General features: G+C 38.9%; 1 protein-coding gene across 1 annotated transcript in view; it reads right to left on the bottom strand.

Moving 5' to 3' along the window:
- Positions 1–26,590, bottom strand: part of LOC122814238 (dynein axonemal heavy chain 5-like) — a 3,525,594-nt gene that overhangs the window by 862,331 nt on the left and 2,636,673 nt on the right. The window lies entirely within an intron of this gene.

The following is a 26,590-nucleotide window of genomic DNA, read 5'->3' as shown; positions in this document are numbered from 1 at the left end:
TGGATACAGCATGTGGATACCAGCAAAGATGAAATTTGGAGAAGTAAGAGAACATTTACCAGAAAAGGAAAAAAACAACTCCTACTGGGAAGAATCTTGTAGCTGTTCATCAAAAAGCAGTTCAAGTTTCTGCTTCAGTACAGGGGATGGCTTTCAGTAATTTAGAGGAACAAAAATTCTCACAGAGATGGTTAAAATACATGAAACACTGAACGCTGAAACACTGAACAAATATATAAAGTCATATAACAAAAGTTTGGAAAAATAGAAGAAACATAAAATAGCTACTCAGACAATTTGATTAAACTGCAAAAATCAGATACTGAAATGAAGAAAATGCTTGCTGAGAATGAGGTTTCTCAATACGAGCATTTTCAAAAAGTGTAGAGTTAGAAGACAGAGTGTACAGAGAAAAACTGAAATTTTCTGCTTTACCAGAGGAGCTGGAAGGAACAGACTGCATTAATTTTATATAAGTAAAAATAAGAAACTGGATCGGTGTTCCAAAGCAGGATTTGTTAACAGAGAGGCCCAAACCTATATTAGTAAAGATGCAATCATACCAGAAGAAAGAGTTACTCCTGACAATACTGTGAAGCAAAAATATTAAAACAGGTAACAGCAGAGGGTTTGTGGAAGATGATTATTTGATATATACCAGGAAGAAGAGAAACAATTTAACTTAGCAATAAGGGAATGTTGAGAGGCAGTCATGAGATTCCAGTATCCAGCTGTCATCAGAATATTTTTTTACAGGAGTATAAAAGACATTTTTGGATGCGAATCAGGTGAAGGAGGAAATAAAGTTTAGCTAACAAAGAATGAGCTAGCAAACTGAAGGGAATACTCCTTCTAGATCTTCTGACAATAATAAAGCCAATAAACAGACTTTTAAAATAATGTCAGGAATCCGTAGTGCATAAATCCCATACTGAAGGAACAAAGTCCACTGGGAATCATAATAAAGTTAACCTAACTTTATGTTTTAATAAATTACAATTTTCAATGGACTTTCTTCCTTCAATAGTGGATTTATACACAACAGATTACTAACATTGTCTTAGCAACCTTTTTACTTATTAGTTTGTCTTTTGCTGCATTAGTATAAAATAGAGAGACTTTGCAAGTGAAACCTTTTCCATTGTTCAAAGGACAATTTTTGAGTGGCATAAAAACAGGAGCTGACAAATGGAATCAGGAATACCCTGGACTTGAGTCAGAAAATGGTGTTGGGAGATGGCGATATTAGGAGGAAGACAGCAACAATGTGATATTAATGAATTAATGAGAAACTATAAAGCATCAGTCCCATTGATACAGGATTAACATGTGAAATGTGGCTTTGCAAGAAGAAGTGCCTGAGAAAGACTGGAATTTTGTTGACTGTGTTAAACTGGTGAGTGAACTGTACAGCATAAACTCTACTTTATAACACTGACGGAACTGAAGAAGTAATTGTAAATAAGACAGTTTTATTAATATTTATATTAAAAAAATATGATGTACATTGCATGTTACATTATAAAGCAGTTTTGTACAGAGTGCCGTTTAGAGTTATTTTAAATGTAAGATGGGTGAGTCGCATCAGTTACTACTGTATATTTGAAATATTTCAAAGCAAGAAAGTACCTTTTTTTAGTTGTAATGGATCCATACTTTAGACTATAACAAGGTAAGAAAGGCTGAATAGATGCAAATTAATATAATCTGATTTCAGGCTGCCTGGGTAGGGGAATTTAAAAGCATCTAGATATATAAGTAGAATTAAAATATAATAATTTGTCCAACTTTTATAGAGCTAGATGTCTAAATATAAAGCAAATAACGAAGGGGATAGAAGGCATCCCTGTCCAGTTCTTCTGCTTAAACTCATATATAGAGCCATGAGTAAAGAAAATACAGTATTCACAAATTCAAGGATATAACTGGTGTGGTAATCAAGAAGTTAGCTTTATTTGCAGATGACATTATTTTGTGCTTGATAAGCCCAGAAACTATATTTCACTGTTGTGAAACAGCTTGCAAGAGTTTCAAGTTATTTCAAAATATAAAATAAATAAAGATCAAACAAAGGCTATGGCAGCAAACTATTAACTCATATATGAATTGTGTCAGTAATATTAATATTTCTGGGAACATGACAAGATGAAGTATTTAGGCATAAGGATTACAATGGATTCTGTTATAACAGCTAAGGATATGTGGGAAGACACTAAAAAATACTAAAACTAAGGAACTGGAAGCTCTTTGATATGGATATGGAAAGTAAAATACAAGCAGTGAAAATATTTTAGTCCTTTCTGTTTTATGTACAGATTAGACATATTTTTATCAACCAAAAGAACAATTATTGATGATAATTAATAAAGAAAAGACATTCAGAATGGAGGCCTTTTGGTGTTCTACCTTGTGTACGACTAGTCATTTCAACTTATACAAAAATACCAGCTTGAGTTAGCAGATTTTAGTTAAATACAATCACTTGTATTTAAAAAAAATATGAATGCAATGTACTGTCTTCCACTTCATTAGTAATTTATCATCAATAAGTAGATACAGACTGTTTCGATGGGTCCATTAAGAATAGCTTTTTTTGGAAAATGTGTTCTGGTATGTGCAAGTGTACAGGAAATAAGGCTGGGAATTAGAGAACTTCCTCTGGACTCATGTAAACTGCTATGACCAAAAGGGGCATTTTATGGGAATGCAGGAAATGTGATTCAAAAACATGCTTCATTATCAGCTAATTTGCATACTTCTTAATCTAAACAGCACTTTTAGCTGCAATTACCCATTTAAACACCCACTCCCACACACACACACACACACACACACACACACACACACACACACACACACACACACACACACACACGTAGACATTCATACACATAAATACACACTCACAGACATCCCTGCACATACACAGTCACTCAGTATGACAACCTCCCTCACCTGATCACATACATGGGTACACTCATCCATTTAAACACACACACACACACACACACACACACACACACACACACACACACACACACACACACACACACACACACACACACACACACACTTCTCAACTGCCCTGAACTTTACAGAATGTCTTTGACATTGCCTCTTAGTTTTGTCTTATCCCTTGTAAATCATGGGGGATTACAGTCAGTCAATAATGCCTAACATTAGAGTTTCATAATACTCCTTATTGCTCTTGATTAACTTATAAGTAGATTACTGGAGTTTTTAAATATTGCCTTTGATTTTTGGTCTTCATTCCTCCATTAATTTTCAGTTCATCCCTGAGTGAGAGCTATGTCTATGACCAATAGTCACTCTCCTACACACAATCAAAGACATCCCCGCACAAGACACTCGCCTTACATATGACATTCTACCACCAGATCACAGTCATGGATACACTCACCCATTCACACAACAACACACACACACACACACACACACACACACACACACACACACACACACACACACACACACACACACACACACACACACTTCTCAACTGCCCTGAACTTTACAGAACGTCTTTGACATTGCCTCTTAGTTTTGTCTTATCCCTTGTAAATCATGGGGGATTACAGTCAGTCAATAATGCCTAACATTAGAGTTTCATAATACTCCTTATTGCTCTTGATTAACTTATAAGTAGATTACTGGAGTTTTTAAATATTGCCTTTGATTTTTGGTCTTCATTCCTCCATTAATTTTCAGTTCATCCCTGAGTGAGAGCTATGTCTATGACCAATAGTCACTCTCCTACACACAATCAAAGACATCCCCGCACAAGACACTCGCCTTACATATGACATTCTACCACCAGATCACAGTCATGGATACACTCACCCATTCACACAACAACACACACACACACACACACACACACACACACACACACACACACACACACACACACACACACACATACACACACACACACACACACACACACACACACACACACACACACACACACACACACACACACACACACACACACACACACACACACACACATATATATCACCATTATGGAAAAATCACACACACACACACACACACACACACACACACACACAAATAAACTTACCTTACATATGACACCTTCCCACCAAATCGCAATAATGGACACAGTCAACTATTCACACAACCACACACACACACACACTCACACACACACCCACGCATACACTCAAAGGCATCCCCACACAAAGATACTCACCTTACATATGACATCATCCTACTTGACTGCAGTCATGGGCACATTCAACCATTCACACACACACACACGCACACACACGCACACACACACACACACACACACACACACACACACACACACACACACACACACACACACACACACACACACACACACACACACACACACACACACACACACACACACACACACACACACACACACACAGTTATTTAAGTATTTAAGACCACTCCTACCTCTGCAGATAGGTACACATACTGTTACACATATATACACTTACATCTACCACTACTACCACGATGCTAAAATTTCTGATACCTACCTATAACATGATGTCTCTTATACAGCGTAATGGGAAAAGTGGAGTTTTACTCACATTCACATAGCTGGTTTTGCTAATTTACATGCCCAGGTGATTCTCTGAATTGCTTGGGTGCATAAATCCCTTACCACAGGTATTTCAGATACAGAGCACATAGTGCTGTTCTGTAGTGATATGCAGTGCTCTGATATACTCTGACTGGGACTGTGACATGGAGTGAGGGGTCCCAATACAGAAGCGTTACAGTCTGGTTTGCATTTTATTGCAATGGAAAAGCAACATACTTTATTTAAAAAAACACAGACATGCTTTGTTAGCTATATACTACTGCTGGACTGCAGCAGTGACATTAAGCAAAAACTAATTTTAAAATGTCTGCAAAAACAAATAATTTAACACTATACTGGATATAATTGCTTAAAAGGAGTGAGGTAAGCATTGTTAGCAACATGGCATTCTTGTACTGCTGATAACCCCTGTTTTGAGATGATTGACATTTTGCATTGCACTTTATAATAACAGAGAAGTAACCTAAAATAATTCCAGAAAGTATCATCTGTTATTGTGGTACTTTTCCCACTGCAACTTTACCATTTTGCACTGCATTTTATAACGTTTAAAAAAGAAGAAAAAACAGACAGAGCACTCCTTGTTAGCAACAAAGTGATATCATAGGTAATAAGCATTATTTTGAGATGCTGGAGTTTTGACAGTTGGCTTTTCATATCACCATAATGGAAAAATTATTTACATCATTTTAAAAGGCATGGGAACAAACACCTAGAACAGTACTGTTTAATAACACTTAAGTGATGAGTTACAAAGGTGGATGCACATTATTAGTGATATGGTATGATGGTGTAATAACAAGCCTTAAAACAACATGTACAGGCTATACTAGACCTACTATAGCAATATATTTCTTTGTTTACCTTTTTCTCTTTACATAGTAAACAGTGACAATACTACTGCTTTGTACAGGAGAGATTGTGAGGAACAATAATAATTTTGCTCAATATATACTAAAAGTACAATACTAACTTTAATTGTAGTAAACCTCATTACATGAAATATCTTTTTTTCAAAAAAGTGCATTTTGTGGCTTATATTGCTTATACCTGGCTACATCCTTCAGCATAGGTACCAGCCATCTGTATGGCTAGTATAGGTTGCTTTATCGCATAAACTATGCACCTTGTAGATGTTTGCTTCTAACATATACTTTGATTAGCTTATATTAAGAGACAGATAAAAGAAAAGGTTTTACATATTTTTCTCTGCCTCATATGCACATTGGTAATTAGTTGCTTGTTTCACAGGATCTAGGTTCAATCCCTGTGAACCAGGGGGGGATGAACAGTAGCTCAATCAAAGTAGAAAGTGCAGGGGTCACTGTGGCACAGCATATATGGGGTGGGTAACGCCAGTCTATAACCAAATGGGATAGGTTAATTCAAGCAAAAAAAGGTTACTTGATTAGGCTTAAAATGGCCCACAAGGGCAGCTAACCTAGTACTTACCTATGAGCCTATATCTGTGCTTGAAGTTAACTTTACTACAACTGGAAACACACTACTGTGTACATTGGGGTATACTGAATGGGTTACCAGGGGCATATTTGCAGAATGTCGCTGTTCTGCTCTCCAACTCAAAACATTCATTATGTTTATAGGGAAATATAATGATCACCCATTACTAGCTAAATTACTAAGAAATTTCTGCCTAGTAGGATTCTAAAACATTACTGTCAGTGCAAAACACTGCAAGAGAATGGTATCAGATCAATAACCATAGCATTCTGTTGTAATTGTTAGGGAATTTTTTTAAATATTTTTTTTTCTATACTAGCCTACTATCATCCCCTTTTCTAATGGATCCTGAGTCTATTCATATTTTGAAGCAGGGCACCCTACCTGCACAGAGTGAGGGATAACTGGAAGATGCCATTACCCAAGTAGCCACAGATGCCTCAGGGATTGAAGGAACATGGCCTCTGAGCATTTGCCAAACAATGTTTGAGGGTGCATGGTAAACTCTGTTTTGTATATAAGCATTCAGGTGCTGTTATTTACAGAAGTGAGTGCAGTTCAAAGGCAAGAATGCGATGGTTTCCAGTTGTGCCTTCCGTATGAGTTTTGGTGTTTAATATACCTGCACTTTGGTATACAGGAGTGGCGATGAACTGAAAAGTTGTTATAAAATGGAATATAAATGGCATTAAAATGTGATTTGTTCACTGATGGTTTACTCCCAAAGTGTTATGGTCAGTGTTCATTGCAGATGCAACATCAAAGTGCTGTGTGAAAATGTGTGCAGTAAATAAAATACAGTATTTCTGCATTGCGCTGAGCAGGCCCGGTGTTAGCATTTTGGGGGTCCCCAGCAAATATCAACTTGGGGCCCCTAGATACTTCCAGTCTAAGTATCATGCTATCACTGCTACTGAATGGCACACAGTGATGGTTATCCCACTCCACAAAGGGGGTACCACCACGTACCCCCGAAACTACTGCCCCATTAGCCTGACCAGCCTGTTCTGCAAGGCCATGGAATGTATCATCTTGAAGCTTATAAACAAAGACATAGGTAACCTCTAAACCCTGGACCCCACTCAGTTTGGGTTTGTAAAAGGAAGATCATGTCTACTAAACCTGATTGACTTCTTTGAAGCAGTCACTAGAACCATAGACAAGGGCAAGGTAGTGCACACAGCCTATCTTGACCTCGCAAAAGCTTTTGATACCATCCACCCACTTTGGAATTATAGATAAACTCACTAAACTAGGCATAAATCTCTATGTCACAAGATGGGTGGCCAACTGGCTCACTGACAGCACCCACACTTTAAAAATAGCTGACTCCAAGTCTGACTTCACGATACCATCCACCCACTCTGGAATTATAGATAAACTCACTAAACTAGGCATAAATCTCTATGTCACAAGATGGGTGGCCAACTGGCTCACTGACAGCACCCACACTTTAAAAATAGCTGACTCCAAGTCTGACTTCAGACCAGTGACGAATAGAGTACCACAGGGTTTGGTCCTGGGTCCTCTCCTGTTCGGCATCTACTTCTCTGAAGTGCAGGCCAACACAGAAGGTCTTTGGCTAACAAAGTTTGCAGATGACTGCAAACTGGGAGCCATAATAGAATCACCTGATGATGTAGACATTCTACAAAAGGGCCTCATAGAGACAGATGCTTGGTATCAAAGTCATGGCCTCAAGTTCAATGGCAAGAAATGCATTGTCATCACCCTTTGGGAAAAACTCGGCACCCATGAACTACCACATAGGCGGTAGCTCACTAAACACTGAAAATGTGATAAGAGACCTCGGGACACAGGTAGACAGTAGTCTCTCCTTTGATAACCACATCGCCACAGTAGTCAGGAAATCCTTCTATGTGGCACACCTCATCACAAAAGGGTTCTCCTCTAAAAAAAGGAGGTCATTGTTCCTCTCTACTCATCCCTCATCAGACCCATTATAGAGTACAATGCCCCATTTGGCATGTATCTCACAAGACACCTACAGCAATTGGAAACGCCACAAAAATAACTCACTAGGAAAATTACCGGCCTCAAACAGATGCCATACACAGACCATCTCAAAAAACTCCAGCTCTACTCCATCGCATATCGCCTACTCAGAGGCGATCTCTGCCTAACATACAAAGCTATGTCAGACCCAGATCTGTTGGACATGCTTCACTTAAAGAAATCCCAATCTCTCCGAACCATATGCTCCAGGGACCTAAACCTTGTCACCACAATAAACAAAATATGCTAGAGGGATAGAGTTCTGTCCCAGAGACTTCCCATACTCTTGAAAAAACTACCCATTCATGTCAAGCAAAGCTCCTCATTGGCCCTCTTTAAGAAAAATCTTGACGACTGGATGGGAAATTGAAAATACACCCCGGGGATCACTTCTGTGGCACTGCTTGACAGGGGCACAGGAAAATAATTTTCTTGGGTGGTGAAAGCCAGGGAACCTCTTTTGGCTAGGCTTATATAGGCCTCAGGGCTGATAGCCTAATACCTACCTATGAAACTATGAACTTAATCACTGCCATCCTTGCTAAAGAACATTATAGTTAAGGCTGCTAATTACAGTTTGTGCAGACTGAACTGAAAGAAAGGAATGTGTACCATGGGGATGGGGGTTTAAATAATGGTTAAGGTATTTGCATTAGAGGCACACAGTGCAGAGTTTGATTCTTACATGGGATAATTGGCTAGGCTTAAAATGGCCCACAAGAACAGCTAGATTAGTACTAACATATGAACCTATGTTTGCCCATCTCACAGTGGAGCATTCACAGTTACTGACATTTAGTTGCAACACTGATACACTGCAACAACTCTATGTACAGGAATGGACTTGGGCACTGCCTATTGTTTCATCTACTCCACAAGCACACAAACATCCTCCAGTGGCCGCCTGCATCCCCCACCCCCACCCCTAGCTCCCCACACCATGCAAATTGCAGCTTGCTTCCTTTTCTCACATTCTGCCTTAGTCTTTAGCTATTTCAAGAAGCTAAAACTTTAAAATGCACTTTTCATTCAGTGATGGCTTGGACAGAAATTATTATTAAGAAAAGACATTCAGTGTTGTCGTTCAACTTTAGTTTTCCCTTTCAACACATCCTTCCTGACCAAGACAGCATAGTAATAACAAAAGCCAATTGGTTATAGATGTTCTGGGATGCATTTTAGAGCATTCTCCCAAACTTTTAATCTAATGGTGGCCTGAACAAAAAAAATCAGGATTTCAAGGAAGCCATAAGTTGTGCCTAATGACAAAATAGCAGCTCACATTAAACTAACTAGACAATTATTAAACTATTAAACTAATTATTAAACTATTAAACTAATTATTAAACTATTAAACTAATTATTAAATCATTCAACTCTCCAGAGAATTACACATTTTACCTTGTAATGCTGCCTGCCTGCCTGCTTCCCTAATCCCCATCCCCCTCCAAAAAATGTAGTCACTGTCCATGCATCCCTCTGGTATTAGATTGGGGTAAAAACAAATGTTCAGATGACCACAGTCATGTATTTCAAGTGATTGCTGATACACATATACATAGCATGCCTCTTCACTGCTCACCCATAACCCCAAAGGCAGTAACTTGCATTGGAGCCTGATTTGTGCTTGTCAGGAAAGTGAAAAAATAATGATTACAGTAATATAGTCCACTTTGTTGTTAAAATCAGTTTATACAGTCCTGGGTGTGAGGACCATCAGATTTCTAGAAGCTCTAAATGTTTGAATGTTCTGTAATGTATTTTATGCCTTACCTTTGAAACATAATTACTTGTTAACTGCATTTTTTATTGGTACATTGCTACACAGAAGAGTTAAGAATATACCTGGCATTAGTGTGTGTGTGTGTGTCTGTGTCTGTGTGTGTGTGTGTGTGTGTGTGTGTGTGTGTCTGTGTGTGTGTGTGTGTGTGTGTGTGTGTGCGCGTGCGTGTGTGTGCGTGTGCGTGTGTGTGTGTGCGTGCATGCGTGTGTGTGTGTGTGTGTGTGTGCTTGCGTGCGTGTGTGTGTATAAAAATATTGGTGATTTTTATCAGTGCATACACACTGCACATCCACCTTCATGAAAACTGGAGGAATTAGATTTAACCCGCTGCATGTTTTTGAGGTGCTGGGGTTTAACTAGAGCACTTGGATAGATGAACATTTGGACAGGGAGGGTATGCAGACTCTGCACAGAAAGGCATATAAACAGGAGCTCAACCAGAACAAAGCACTGTGAAATGGCAACACTGTTCACTGTGCCACAGTGGCAATAAATAGTTACTTTCACATAAATTATCTGTCTGCCAAACCAACAAAGACCACCACCTATCATGTATAAGGTCCATGTTTGTCCCTCTCCCCACACACACAAACAAGCATAATGGCAATGCTGATGATGTTTGTGCTAGAAAGTCAAATAAATTATAGCCAGCTTGTTGAATTTTGCAAAGATTTCAGCAAACAGCAACACATAGTACACCCCAGCACAGTTATGGATAATTAAGGGAGGCTCCCTGCAGCCATGGGTATTGCTGGTGACTAAAGCTGGCTATGATCTTAGTTTTAATATAGAGAATGCCCACTAGCAGGATTAAATACGTCAAGGACACTATGTCAGTGGTGAAATAATTTTATGAAATTGTGACGTCGGTTACTTTAGACACACTATCACCAGATGCATATTTTAATTTTAAAGGAGATATAAATAAGAGTTATTATTACTCACCTGGTTTATTAACTGCATAAGATGGCTGTACAAGCTTTTGTTAGTTTGACAGACATGTAACAAAATATCAAAATAACATTACTTGCTGTGGTTGGAGGCACCAAGCACAAGGGGCTCCTGGTGACTGCAGGGTTCACTAGTGCCTAAAGCTGGCTATGGTGCTAAGTTTGAGAATAAAAGACATAATACCAAGCGCTTACTTTTTACCTTGTTTCATTAAATTTGAAGTTCTATTTTCGTTCCACAGCTGCGGTCATTTTGTTTCTGTTCAGCTATTAGTTGCTCTGAGGTGAATACTGAGTGTTAATCCAGCTCTAGGACATTTTTCACTCTTCAATAATACCAAGGATGTCAGAATGATTTTATGAAGATACTTCCCATAAACTTAAGTCTTCAAAGGAGAACTCATCACCTGTATCTTAATTCACCTCACAGAGTTATGATCCAGACAAGTTCCTCCAAGTTGTCACAACCCTCCCTTTCCTAGTGAAGGCCAGTTCATGTCTCACTTTTTCTTGCCACTCATTCTGATGGTGCTAACCTCCCATATTAACAGCACTGGCCAGCACCACTTTCATTTCTTTGTAGTAAGAAACAGGTAATGCACAGGCTGATGAAAACGCAGGTTAAAAAACAGTTGTGGAGACAGTCAGTACAATACACTATGTCCTAGGATTATGTCAAAATACAAACACTTGGACAGAAGACAGCACAGGTGAAAGCCAAAATATTTGTTAATGCATACATGAAACCAAACAGCTATTCAGCTATTTTTTTCATCAGGTGAGTGGTACCCTTACTGATAGGTAAACCTTCGCAAATCTATTCTAGTTTTAGCTTCACATCGCTATGTTATTTTATTTGGTGACAGGGGAAAATCAATGCAAAATGAAATCACCTTTGAGTAGAATCTCCAGTGGTAACCTAACAAATTGAGAGTGGTGGAAATGAAAGGTCTGTAACAACAGAAGTTGTGATATTCAGAAAAAGGGATGTATATAAAAGTAAATCTATTTACATATGCAGAAACATTCAAACAGAAGGCAATGTTTTCTTTAATGTTTTCTATAAACACAAGGGAAACCTGGTATTACATTTACAGTATAGAACAACAGGATAATAAGTATTTTCATTTTTTCATCTGTTTTTAAATTCAGTTTAACAGTTTGTATCTGCTTTAACTAAGGTCTTCAAGCCTACATTAGTCATTTTAGTACATAGCTGCGGTGCATTTCGCTGTTTAAGTGGTCTAACTGTTGGCATTAAACCCTAGTTTCATTCTTATGCACTGAATGTATGTCAAGCAAGTTCAGGATTAGTCTGCATTAAGGCAGTTCCAGGCCATTCAGCTAAGAGCTAAGGGTATTAAGGCAGTTCCAGGCCAGTCAGCTAAGAGCTAAGTGTCTAATTGTGTTTCCCTCCTACCCACCCTGTTGTAGTAATGTTCTTAAACCTGGTGCATCTGTTGTTTCCTGTCCCTTACGATAATCTGATAACAAAATTCTCTCCCTCTCCCTGTTTATTGGCTGTTGACAATAACCACATTAGTACCATTTTGTAAAATCTGTCTCCTTAAACTCCTCACCAGGCTAAAAGACCTTTGATAAAATTGTTTAATATTGAGTGTACTGATATTGTCTGCAACTAGTGATTTTTTTTACTATAATTATTTTACTGGTTCTTGCTGGTGGCAGAAGGTTTCTAGGCTAGTTTTTTTTTTGTATCGAGCATTAAATACTCAGTAGCAAGTTCACTCAAACACTATACTAAACAAACCAAACTCCAAACAATTATAGTTGCTCCTGCTCCCAGTGTCATTCCTAACGGTATCATGGATCAGCACTTCTCCACAACTTCTTTAGCCAGCCTGATTGAGGTGGGCATCTTGTGTGAGAGATGTACATTTATAATATCCTTGGTGGCAAAAATGTTAAAGACAGTAAACTTAGACACCAAAATCATCAACATTAATCGTCAGCATTACACCACACCACGCCTCTTCAAGGCCGTCTCAATACACATAATCCATAATATGCTGAGGTTCTAAACATTAACTTGCCTAAATCTGAAAGACCTTCAAAACAGAACAGAGGCACAAAGCACATTCAGCAAGTTAAGCCTACCTCCTCACATAGCACAAGTAGTTCCAAAGTCACAGACCCTGAGCTCATAAAGTAGGCATCAACCCAACCAAACATTGTTGTTATAGGTGACTCCATTGTAAGACATACAAATGTGCTTCTTACTAGGCTGAGCAAGGAAACAGCAACAGTTAGTTGCTTGATTGATGCCAGGATCCATCACATCACACATGAATTTAAGACTCTGAGCAATAATTACCGGTATGGCTCTGTTATAGTATATGCCAATGTCAATGACTTGAGGTTTACCTCCCTGGACAATATGAAGAGAGACATGATTGAGCTCTCAGACTAAGGGTCCAAGACAGATATGACCCTAGCATTGAGCAGCATTCTTCCTTCTCTGGAGATGATGCTGTGATATGAGCAAAAAATAATTGACCTCAATAGGCAGCTTAGTTTTTAGTGTGATTCAAAGTGGGGTCCAACATTTGTCACCCTGGAAGGATATGACCAATAGATCATGCTGCTTTGCTGAGGATGGCCAGCATCTGGCCCCAATAGGATTTTGATTATTGAGAAAGACATTGTCCACCACCATAGTGGCTTTATTTAGTGAATGCCAACCTGATAAACCCACCAATATAAGGAAACAAGTAAAGGAAAAAATGAAGGTGTTAATAATCAATGCTAGGAGATTAAATAAGAAACTCCCCTCTCTACAGTCCCTTCTCACCCTGGAGGACATTGGCATATGTGAAGTGACTTACACATGGTTTAAAATAGTGGAGAGCACTTTGGCAGTGTAGGGATATAAACCCTTCCATACACTTAGACCAGCTACTGTTTAGGAGGGGAAAAAGGTGGAGGTGTCTCCATCTTCATCCAGAAGAAACTCACATCAAGGCTGGTAAAGTAGCATGATGCACTTTGTTTGCCATATATTATCTAGCCATAGAGCTCCCTCTATGACACAAGAAAGCCACAATGCCTGCCTGCAGGAATTACAACCTCTCAGTATTAAACCCAAGAGTACTTTCCTAGGTGATCTACATTATCCCACTACTGGCTGGGAAACCTGTACCACCACTATTGCACAAGCACAGAGATTCCTGGTCTTTGTCAGTATGAACACACTGAAACAATTAGTCAAAGCTCCCACAAGGTTAAATAACATCTTGGATCCTGTCCTAACTAATATAGGAACATCTTGCACTCTCTTGTGTACCTTCATCATTTGTAAGTTCTGACCATAAAGCAGTCTCCTTCAAAATAAAATTGAAACCAGAGATCCCTTCCACTCATGGTACCTTTAGAATGTTCTCTAAGACAAACTATCTACTGCTAAGTGATACTTTGCCAAGCTTCAGATCCCCACCAAACCAAGTTAACTCCACTGAATATGTGGAAATGTACACCACCACACTATACCAGCATGTAAACAGCTGCACAGATACACCTGTGCCACGTATGAACAAGAACAGGGCAAACCTCAGAAACAAAATGACATGGTGGTGCCATAATATCAACAAGCTTTATAATAAAAGGAAAATAATTTTAACCAAAAATAAGAAGAGCAATTCTCAGAATGTTAGAGCCCTTGTCACTGAAATAAACAAACTCAGAAGCTTAATCAAATCCAACAAAACCAAGTTTGAGGCTAAAACAGGCTTTCGTAATCTGAAAAGCACAGTGCAGCAATGCACTGAGCTTATTGTGAATGATGTTACCAATACTGAGGCTGAAGATATAGTGAACCTTCTGTCCAAAAAACTTAGCTGTAATGTTACCCCTCTCTTCCCTTCCTCTGTCTCTCAAGATATATCTGAAACTGGCTTGCTTCCTGATGTCACACAAAACCAAGTCCTAAAAGTGCCATTGAAAGCTATAAATACTCCATCAATGTGTCCTGAAAATATCTCTGGATGCATTTTAAATATCATGAAGCATGACTTAGCCACATGACTAACACACTGTTTGAACTCAGCCTTCATACAAGTTTTTTACCAAGCGAATGCGGACTCAGGCAATTGCAGACCCATAAGTCTGACCAGTCTTATATTCCAAGCCATGGAAAGACTTATCATAAATCTAATCAATCATGCACAGGGAATTACGAAACACTGGACCCATCTCAGTTTGGATTTGTCAGAGGCAATTAATGCTTACTTAACCTGGTGGACTTTTTTGAAAAAGTCATCAGAGCAATGAAAGAAGGCAAAATGGTTTACACCACATACCTCGAGTCAGTCAAAGCTTTTGACACAATTTCCACTCAAGCATAGTAGAAAAGCTAAATACACTGGGAATAAATCCTAATAGGATGCAGAAAATCAAAAGAGGGGAAGTTACTTCCACAAAGAGGCCAGTCACCAGTGGAGTCCTCCAAGGTTTGGTGCTAGGATCTCTCATGTTTGGTAGCTACTATTCTGAAGTAAAAGCCAATACCAATGGGCTCTGTCTGACTAAGTTTGCAGGTGACTGATAGCCAGGAGCAGTCACTGTATCCCCAAATGACTTAGCCATTCTGCAGAAAGGTTTGTCCCAAATAAATAACTGGTGCCAAAATCATGGACTGAACAAAATGCCAAAAGACGCATTATTGTATCCTTTGAGTAGTGATCTACCCCAGGGAACTACCATGATGACAATATACTCCTAAGAGTTGACCCAGTTGTTTGGGATTTGGAAACGTATGTGGACAGTGACCTAACTTTTGTCCAACATGTATTGCACAGCTTATAAACAAAGGGACTATATCTAGATCTAGGGATGTCATTGTTCCCCTTTACTCAGCCCTCATTAGGTCAGTCATTGATTATAATGCCCCCTTTGGTATGTATCTGTCCAGACACATGCAACAACTGGAATACCCACAGAGATACCATATTAAAAGGATACAGGGCCCAAAGAACTTGTCCTACATGGACTGACTTAAAGCCCTGTCACTATACTCGATATCTTACAGACTGCTAAGAGGTGACCTGTGTCTGGTATACAAGGCATTGTCCAATCCAATACTGATGGCTTTACTGCACATCAGCAAGTCAAATGACATCAGAAATACTTGACCTAGGGATCTAAACCTCTTCTCAACAGATCATTTTGGAGGGACAGGTATATCTCACGAGGATACTGCTGTTTTGGAACAGACTTCCCATCCACATAAAACAAAGTTAATTTCTGTCCATATTCAAGCACAACTTGGCTTTATGGATAGGGAACAGAAAACCCAGGACTGCCCTCTGTACTACTAATGGATAGAGGCAGCTCCTAAGTGCTTTATCCCTTGCATGGGTCCCCTCAGATTATCTATTGTATGATCCCGGTTATTCTTATTAGGGTTAATATGTAATTATCTACCATGGGATGGGTAAGAACAATCTATAACCAAATGGGATAAGTTAATCGAGCATGAAAACAGAAATTGGCTAGACTTAAAAAGCCCGCAAGGGCAGCTAGCCTCGTACTCACTTATGAACCTATGTTTAGTAATACTAAAATAATGACATGAATAAGGCTGTTTGTAGATGTGTAGTCTCTGAAATGCTAATGGTGGGTTCTTGGAACTGTGGCTTTATGAATTATGAATGAAAATGACTGGAACTACTTATATATTAACATTCCTGAAAAACACAAAGAAACAGACAAACGCATATACTCCATTTATACGCTGTATACAACAGTGTCAAGGTAACCACTATCATATACCAAGGAAAGACGCCTTGTAAAAGATTAGCACAACAAATGACTTAGCTATACATTAGTCTGACTAGTCTTATCTGCAAAACCATGGAAAGAAATATCTTGGATATTATCAACAAAGACGTAGGAGACCTCCAGACACTAGGTTCATTCCAGTATGGCTTTGTCAAAGGAAGGTCATGCTTACTGAATCTGGTGGACTTCTTTGAAAGGGTCACTAAACAATAAAAACTGTGCATGCTGCCTACCTAGGTCTGGCTAAAGCATTTGATACAATGCCCCACTTATGCATTGTTATCAAACTTACGAAACTAGGTACAAACCCCTTTATAACATGCTGGATAGCTATCTGTCTCACTGATATGATCCAGGAGGTTAGAATTGGTGAGGTCACTTCCACAAAGAGGAACTCTGAGCTAGGCCTACTCCTCTGCGGCATCTACTTCTTGGATGCCAAATCCAGTTCAAAGGCCTCTGGCTAAGCAAGTTTGCAGATGGTTGCAAACTAGAAGCAGTCATTGAATCCCCCCACAAGATGAGAACACCCTTCAGGAAGGTCTTACACAGACAAATGCTTTGTGCTAAAGCCATGGCTTAAAACTCAATACCAATACCAGCCTAGGTAACTACGGCATCAATACACCATGTCTAAAAGTTGATTAATTCATTGAGGGTTTGGGAACTCATATAGACAGTAACCTAGCTTTTGACCAACATGTGGCCAAGGCAGTAAGAAAATCCTTCTATGTTGCTCAACTTATAAGCAAGGGCATGGTATCTGGGTCCAGAGAGGTCATCATAAAAAAGTACACATTCCTCATCAGATCCATCATACAGTACAGTACAAAGTCCCCTTTGATATGTACCTGACTAGAAATATGCTGCAACTGGAATGTCCACAAAGGTTCCTTACAAAAAGAATACAGGGAGTAAACAAATGTCCTACATTGATTGCTTTAAAAGGACCGTCTCTTTACTTGCTATCATACAGATGTCTGAGAGGTGATCTTTACCTGGCATGCAGGGCATCCCTGGACCCTGTTTTGATGAACCTTTTGCACATCTACAAAACAAACAGCATTAGAACTATTATATTAAAAGACCTAAAGTTTACTTGCAACATAAATAGGACATGTTGAAGAGACAGATATGTTTCTCACAGAATCCACATTCTCTAGAACAGGCTCCCCTGTCCATTTGAAGCAGAGTTCCTCCCTATCTCTGTTTAAGCACAACTAGGACCAATGGATGGGTAATCGGAAATTCACCCCGGTCTGGTACCTATGTCTCTGATGGACACAGGCAGTCAGTAAATCACTCCATATATAAATCAAATTTGTGGGTCACATTTGGGTTGCACCACTAGACTTATAAGATCCCTAGTGGTCATTAGCCAAGTATACAACTATGAACCTATGAACTTATTTATTTATACTCTGTCTTCTACAGGTTACTGAGAGGCAATCTATACCTGGCATACAAGGCATCCTTGGATCCAACTCTAATGGACCTTTTGCATATCCACAAAATGAACAGCATCAGAACCACTAGATCGAAAGGTTCAGATTTTGCTTGTGACATAAATAAGACGTCGGTGAGACAGATATGTGTCTCAGAGAATCCACATTCTCTGGAACAGGCTCCCCTTTCATGTGAAGCACAGCTCATCCCTAACCCTATTTAAGCATAACCTTGATCAGTGGATGTTAAATCAAAAATTCACCCTGGTTCTGGTCCCACGGTCTCTAACAGACAGAGGCAGCTGTGATGCCCAGAGTAACATAGTCCCCTGCATAACCTCTAGAAACTTTCTAACTAACATAACCCGTACTACTAAATACCCATGATGCATAGAGACACAACTGGTTTGGATTGCACAGCTAGCCTTATAAAGGCCCTGGTGGTCATTAGCCAGGTATATAACTATGAACCTATGAACTATACATTTGCCAGAAGTAAAAGGAGTGATAACCAAATACATACACAAGAGGTTGGACTCTGTGGGAAAATATTCCTGTTACGAAGAGGGAAAAATATAATTTAAAAAATGATGTTACCAATAGATAGGTTTCAGTTTCACTAAAAAAATCTGGTTTATGCTGTGAGTCATTTGTAATCCAGCAACTACAGTTCAAAGTGTTATTCAACAGAAAATGTGCAGAGAATTCTTGTCTTTCGGCTTTTCCTGGTTAGGGGTTGCCACAGTGGAACTCTGGTCTGAAAATGATTGGCAGTGGATTTTTACAGTGCCGAGTTGCCAGCCCGACACCCAACCTTCAAAGAAGGCACACTCATTCACGCACCTACCTACATGTCTTTAAATGTCACTCAACCATGAGGAGGACATGCAGACTCCACAGAGAAGGTGCTCCAGCCGAGAATCAAACGGCAGAAGCTCTTGCTGTGAGGCGACAATGCTAACTGCTGCACCACCACGGGTGTGTAGAGAATTCTATGGAGTAGAAAAAAATTCTGGAGTACTTGCATCATAGTGTAGCCCTGATCAACTTAAAAAGGCAAAGTAAGATGAAGAGATATCATGATCAGTTACAGAAACATGCACAACAGGCTTCAGCAAGTATATCAGCTATGGGAGTACTTCTCAATTTCTTTGAAACCACCTGACTTTACTTACAGATAATGAAGAAGAATCATGACAAAGATGAACTTGCAAATTTGAAGCACATAAGCCAAAAGTAAAAGGAGTCCAGAAATGCTATTTATCCTGAAGCTGAAAAAAATGAATAGGTTTCAACGGGAAAAGTTGTTGATAGTGAATGATATCAGTTAGACAGATAAATGATGGTGGAAATTTGATTGCCTTTCATTATGTAAGAAGGAATAGCTAATGTTGTTTGTCTTTTCGGCTTTTCTTGGTTAGGGGTCACCACAGTGGAACTCCGGTCCGCTAATGATTGGCAAAAGATTTTTATAGTGCCGAGGTGCCAGCCTGACGCCCAACCTTCAGCGAAGGCACACCCATTCATGCATGTCTTTCGGAGGCCATTCGACTGCGGGGAGGACATGCAGACTCCACACAGAAGGCACTCCAGCCGAGAATTGAACAGGAGAACCTCTTGCTGTGAAACAACAATGCTACCGCTGTACCACCGCAGCTACTACATAAGAAGGAATAGCTAATACAAATGCAAAATAGGACTAGAAGTTTATGTGGTTTGTCTTTTTGGCTTTTCCTGGTTAGGGGTCGCCACAGCGGAACTCCGGTCCGCTAATGATTGGCAGTAGATTTTTTTATGGTGCTGAGTTGCCAGCCTGACGCCCAACCTTCAGTGAAGGCATGCTTATTCACACATGTCTTTTGGAGGCCACTCAGCCGCGGGGAGGACATGCAGACTCCACACAGAAGGCACTCCAGCCATGAATTGAACAGGAGAACCTCTTGCTGTGAGGCAACAAAGCTACCACTGTGGCTCTCAGGATTAGAAGTTTATGCAGAATAGAAATGTGATATAAATAAACAATGTCTTACAGTCACTGTTCTGGAATCTAAAGTAAATTAGCAAAGGAACAAAATGTTCAGTAGGGAAATGTGTGCACTTTTACAATCAGCAATTGCATGTAAAATAAAAACAAATACTGAATTTATCATAAAATTAAATGGACAACTGTGTGCATTGTTAAAACGAAGGTCTATTTACCTCCAGATTACTACAAGTCTTAAAGAAGTCTGCTTTAATAAAGGCAAGTTAGGAAATCTGCACACTGCAGCATTTGTAAGCTTTGTTTGTCTTTAGAAAACATACAGATGGGAATGAGAACAGGCTGCACATTTAAAACATTGCTATTTAAAGCATTTAAAAAGACTAGTGGATGAAATATATAGTTTTATGTATTTAATTAGTAAGAGAAGTGGACAGTACAATGTGCACTGTTTAGTAGTGGTTATGAAATGCACTATGAAAAAAAATCTGTGGAATTAGTAGAATTTTCTATAGTTAACACAGATGGACCACCGCAATTACAGTGTCCGGCTGACTCTGAACATTTATGTACTTCAGAAATTGATTATTATAAAGATTACTACTCATTCCTGCCTTAATTTTAACAACTCTTAAGAACTATATTTCAAAGATTCAAAAGCATAGAAAATGTGCCTCAAGGTTTAATAGCAATAATCAATGCATGGAGGTGTGGACTGTACAGCATTTACCCACGTATGTTTTTTAGACCATTTTAGCTTTGCTGCCATGGTCAGTGCTGGATTATGAGCCTCAGGCCTGGGGCTGAACATTATAACTGGCCTTTATATTTGCTGGGATAGTAGCATATGATTTCAAGCTAAAATGACAATAGAATCAGGAGGACCTATTTCAGACATCTGCCCCTGGCAGAGCAGAAGCTAGATAAATTGGTACTGTGGGTACTTCTCTCAACTGGAGCTCACCTCAAACCAAAGTTTGGGAATAAGAAAAGCTACTCCATTAGTAACTGTGCAAAAACAAAAAAAAAAGCAACGATCTTCTCAACAGCAGTAATACCTTTTTAGCTACAAAAAACACGCACAAGAAAACGAGGTCCAGCCGACAAGTGTTTAATGCCAATGAATAACAAGCCACAATTAACCTAGGTTTCGTCCGTTTACACAGACTTCTTCAGATTTACAGTTACAGAGGACTGAGAACTGGACTGAGAAGTGACATGCAGGTGTTGTTTTCATTCTTTAAACAGCCACAGCTGTTGAAATGAATAAATACAGCACTCCTGCTTGATCAGAGCTGCCAATTGCACCTCCCTGACAGCTTGCCAAGCTCTAGTTATGGCGGGAGTGGTAACTCCATCAGTCCCCTTAATCTGGCCCTGCTCATGGTCTAGTCTTAGCATTCAGTGATAAATACTGCAAAGTGCAAAGTTCATGCCTTAGCATTAACTACTGGTTAATTAATCACTATGGGTTTTAACAATCATCCAGAATGTATCTGAATAATTGAGTATGTCTGCATAAGTAATTAAGTTTTTCTAACTTTTCTCTCAGCTTATGACAACAAATTACAACCTTTTTATTTTATTTATTTGTTCTAATTTGCCCATCAGCATTGAAAGCATGTAGTGTTGATCCTGGAATGTTTCTCATAAAATACAGCTTTAAAGTTTTGCAAAGTACTTCTGACAAGTTTAGGAATGAGGTTTAAAGTAAGGCAAGAATTGAATGAGCTATGCAATGTTAGATTGGCAATGACTGTATAAAAGATTACACATGATGTATAATGTTTGCAAGTGAAAATATGTCAACATGGTTTATTTTCATTTATGTATATATCATTGCCTATGCCATAAGTGATAATTCAATAAAGATGTTTCATGTTTTAAAAAAAAAGAAAGAATGCCACTTTTTTAAAGATTTGTATTCATTGAGCAACAATTGCTTTTATGATGGCATAAGACACTGTTATGTAATCATCAATAAAAGAAGACGAATAGGTAAGCATTTAAGCTGCCAAAAGACACTTAGTTGAACTTGCAAGGAAAAGTGTGGCATTTAAAGAGATTCTCATCTCTAGTGCTAACTGGCTAGCACAATTTGGTCAATTGTGGTGACAGCATGTTTGCCTGATTTAGACAATCCACATACAGGAAAACTCATTAGTGGCAATAAACTGAGAACTGCACAACAGACCTAACTGTGTTAGTATGTGCCACTGTTTTTTCTACCAAACCATATTTTGAGGTAGCATAGGCACTCTCCAAGTCACTCACATACACACACACACACACACACACACACACACACACACACACACACACACACACACACACACACACACACACACACACACACACACTCATAGATAGACAGACACACACACACACAAATCTCCATACACACACACACACACACACACACACACACACACACACACACACACACACACACGGCTCCATAATACCTACCTGGAGTCATGGTATGAGCCATGACCAGTTCCATATGGTTAAATGGGTGAATCCCATCAAAAGACTGTGTTCATGTTTTCCTCCTAGAGAAAAAAACTTAACTCAGTAGAGCAATTCTCTAAATCTCTCCACAGCATTAATCCATGGCAGCAACACTTTTGGGGGAGAGCACATGACTAATCCGCATTAGCCACTGCTCCCGGACTGCCACATTAGCATGCAGTTTCATCCACAAGACTACTCTTTTCACAATGGAACCTGCCAACAAAAAACAGTAGTGGGAGGGAGGTCTCTGACTCACTCAGGCTTACTTGATCTGAAAACCTATGGAGTTAAGGATTCCAATTGTAGTAAGCCTTTCAAAATCCCAGAGTGCACTTGTTGACATAGATCCATAAATACAATGTGATGATCAAAGAAATGGCATTTCCATATCTTATACATAAGTCCATAGGTATATACTAGGCTAATGATCACCAGGGCCTTTATAAGCCTTGCTGTGTAACTCAACCCAGTTGGTTGTTTGTTAGGAGGGGTATTTTAGTTTGGAAGTGGCAAGTGGCTAAGGGCTTTGTGGAGGGGAAGTATGTTAATTAGTTAATGTTTTATTTACTGTTTGCTTCTGTCCATTAGAGACATGGGTGTCAAACCGGGGGTGAAGTTACAATTTCCCATCTAATGGTCAAGTTTCATTTGAATAGGGTCAGTGATGAATTCTGCTTCACATGGACAAGGACAGTATGTTGATACTCTGGACCTTCCTGGTGAGAAACCTGTGTGGACATTCCAACGGCTGCAAATGCTTGGTCTAGTACACACTGAAGGGGGTATTTACTCAATGATAAGTCTGATAAGGGATGAGTAAAGTGCTAAGTAAAGTGATACTTTAACTTCCTTGGACCTGGATACCATATTCCTACTTATAAGTTGAGTGACAGAAAATGACTTTCATCTATCTTGACTACTTGTTGATCTAAAGCCAGATTACTGTCTACAGATGTTCCCAGATCCCTAACTTCCAGGCCAACTCTTAGGGGTGTTTTATTGATGGAGTAATTGCCCTGCATGGATGTTTTCCTATAGGGAACCATAATACTCTACTTGGTGTTGAGTTTTAAAATGTGGCATCAGTTATTTGTCTGTGCTAGGCCTTCTTGCAGGATGTTAGTGTCATGGTGAGCCAAAGGCCCATGACATTAGCTTTGACTGCTTAGAAGAAGATGACAAACAGGAGCAGGCCCATCATGAATCCCTGAGGTACTCTATTGGTGACCAGTCTAGGTGAAGGTGCAAACAATAAACTGAACTACACCACCACGGCTGTTAAAATCTTCCTTAGTTAAAATATTCCTTTATTAAAATTCCAATTAAAATAAAAAAACAGGTAAAGAGTTCAAGAAATCCCTTCTAAATGATAAGCACTTTTGGCTATGCCTTCATCAGATCATGAGAAAATTAGAGTTCCTTTTTCATTAATAAATTGCTGTTGACTAATCATGTTTTGCCTTTTGCATCATATCCTTCTTTTCTATGCTGTGGCCTTTATTCCAGTCAGGTGCCAGGAATGGATACACACCTCAAAGCTATCTAATCTTGGTTTGCCTACCTTTTAGGATAGGTCTTAAAGGAACTACATAAGGCTGGTGGGAGGTCAGCTCTCAGGTTAATTATCCATTTAGTTTCATTCATATGGGTGATGTTATTAATGTCACCTTTTTTCATTCCTGTATATGTACATTCCAAAACCTTAAAGCTAAAACTATGTGTTGGGAATCTTACAACATGATTCACTAGTAAGTTTAGTGTGTCTTTATTATGTATATCTCTTAGATGTCTCAAGATCCTATTCTTAAACATTTGATCAGTTTTACCCACATAATCTGCAGGGCAAAATTTACAGGTTGCTAGATACACCACATGTTAAGTGAGGCAATTCGCACTGCATGAATCCTCCAAGCCTGATGTTGGGTGACAAAATAAGTTACCAGTGTCTATGACATTACAAGCAAAACATTTACCACATTTCTAAGTTCCTTTTCTATTCATTGTACATGTCTTCGGAAAGCCATCCTTGACACACAGCAATCTTTTCAGGTTTTTCCTATTTTTAAAGGCAAATCTTGGTTCTTTCCCCACTATCTGGCATAACTTTTCATCCTGAGTTAAGACCGGTCACAATTTTCTTATGATATCACAGACCTCTTTATTATCATTAGTGAATGTTAGCATAAATCAGATTGTATCATTCCTAGGGACATCATCTTTTTCCTTTCTTTCTAAGTCAGACGCTTTTTTATTATAGTACAGTCTTCCTTTATTGCCCCTTAAGTAACATATTTTCTCTACATTCAAGGTCATATCTTCCTTGGTGTAGCAGCTATCTTGCAGATGTCTCTCCAAATTATTCCTTTCTTGTTCAAAATCTGAGTCTTGAGTGCACAGTCTAGAGATACAGTTTGTCTCATTTTCCATGATGTTCCTCATAATATGCCTCGGATGCATACTACTTTTGTGGAGGTAATGGTTCCTCCAAGTATTTTTCCTATAAATGACCATATCTAGTTATCCTCTGCTGCCTAAGAGAACCTTTATGTCCAGGATAATAAAGAGGTCTGTGATATCATAAGAACATTTTGGCCAGTCTTAACTCAGGATGAAAAGTTATGCCAGATAGTGGGGAAAGAACCAAGATTTGCCCTTAAAAACAGGAAAAACTTGAAAAGATTGTTGTGTGTCAAGGATGGCTTTCCAAAGACATGAACAATGAACAGAAAAGGAACTTACAAATGCAGGAACTGTTCTGCTTGTAATGTCATAGACACTGGTAACTTATTTTGTCACCCAATCTGTGGTCAATTATGGTTTAACAACCAGGATTTACAGAGGTGTCTTGGGGTGGTTTCTAGGGTTGAGGGTAGATGCTAGCTAGAGCTAGGATATAGTATTAATGCTGTTAGATAAACAAAGTAGCTGTTTTAAGCTTAACTCTCTGCAATGCCTCACTATATTACAGGTTACAGTACTCATATAGTTTTATAGGTAAATTTTCCTAAGTGCTTCTTCTGTACTGGGCACTGCAAACCACCACTGCACAGTGAACAAATGTGTCTAATATGCAGAAAACAGAAAAAAAGCTTAAAACTAATTCCTGTGCCCTCCAGCCAATAAAATACTACACTACAAGCTCTCCAAAAGTGCTTCCCAACTCACAGAGACCAGGCAAATACCTTCTGCTACAAGACATGATCCTACCTGGACTTCTTAATGTAAAAGCACAGCAACAAGGACTATCAAGTGAAATTCAACAGCAAACAACTAAGTCCCTGGCTGGACCACCCTTCTGCAAAGTGATTAAAAAATCAAGCAGTTCAGAAGACAAAGAAAAAGAGCAATTTTTCTATCACAAAATTAATTAACTGCTTTAAAATACAGTTAGACAGTAGCAATCACAAATAATAGCAAATACAAGTGCATAAAAGCAAGTAGCTTATCTTAGCCTGGATAGTGCTGGATGCAGTAGAAACTCTTTAAAACCTCAGGTGAGGTCACCAAGCATTGCTGAGCTTTTGGAAAGTGAGTACAGAGCTGTGCAAACATACCTAATATATAGCAAACAGAAAAAAGCTGAAAACTGACTCATTTGCCCACTAGCCAATAAACAACTACACTTTGAGCTCTAATGGACTACTTCCCAACTCAGAGAGACCAGGCAAACATCTTCTGCCACAAGATGGATGGTCCTGGACTTCTTAATGTAAAATCATAGCAAAAAAGGCCTCTCAAGTACAGTTGACCCCTTGTGAATGCTCTTATACATCATTGTATACTCCAACCATATCCAACTTCTTCCCTGGTGTTTAATCTTTCATTCCTACCGGCCTGTCTTAACCTTATATCTTGACATAAGTCATACCATACAAATAGTACTAGCTATATTCAAAGCCTAGGTTTTGTTGTCATGATGTAACAAATTTATATTTTCTTATGTATACTACATTTTGTATATTTTATTGATTCTTGTAATTCATGCATTAAAATTTACTGTTATTCATAGAGCTTTTC

Source organism: Protopterus annectens, chromosome 1.part1 (assembly GCF_019279795.1).
Source record: "Protopterus annectens isolate FY-2018-M chromosome 1.part1, PAN1.0, whole genome shotgun sequence".
Lineage (NCBI taxonomy): Eukaryota > Metazoa > Chordata > Ceratodontiformes > Protopteridae > Protopterus > Protopterus annectens.
This window is presented reverse-complemented; position numbering and strand designations above follow the sequence as displayed.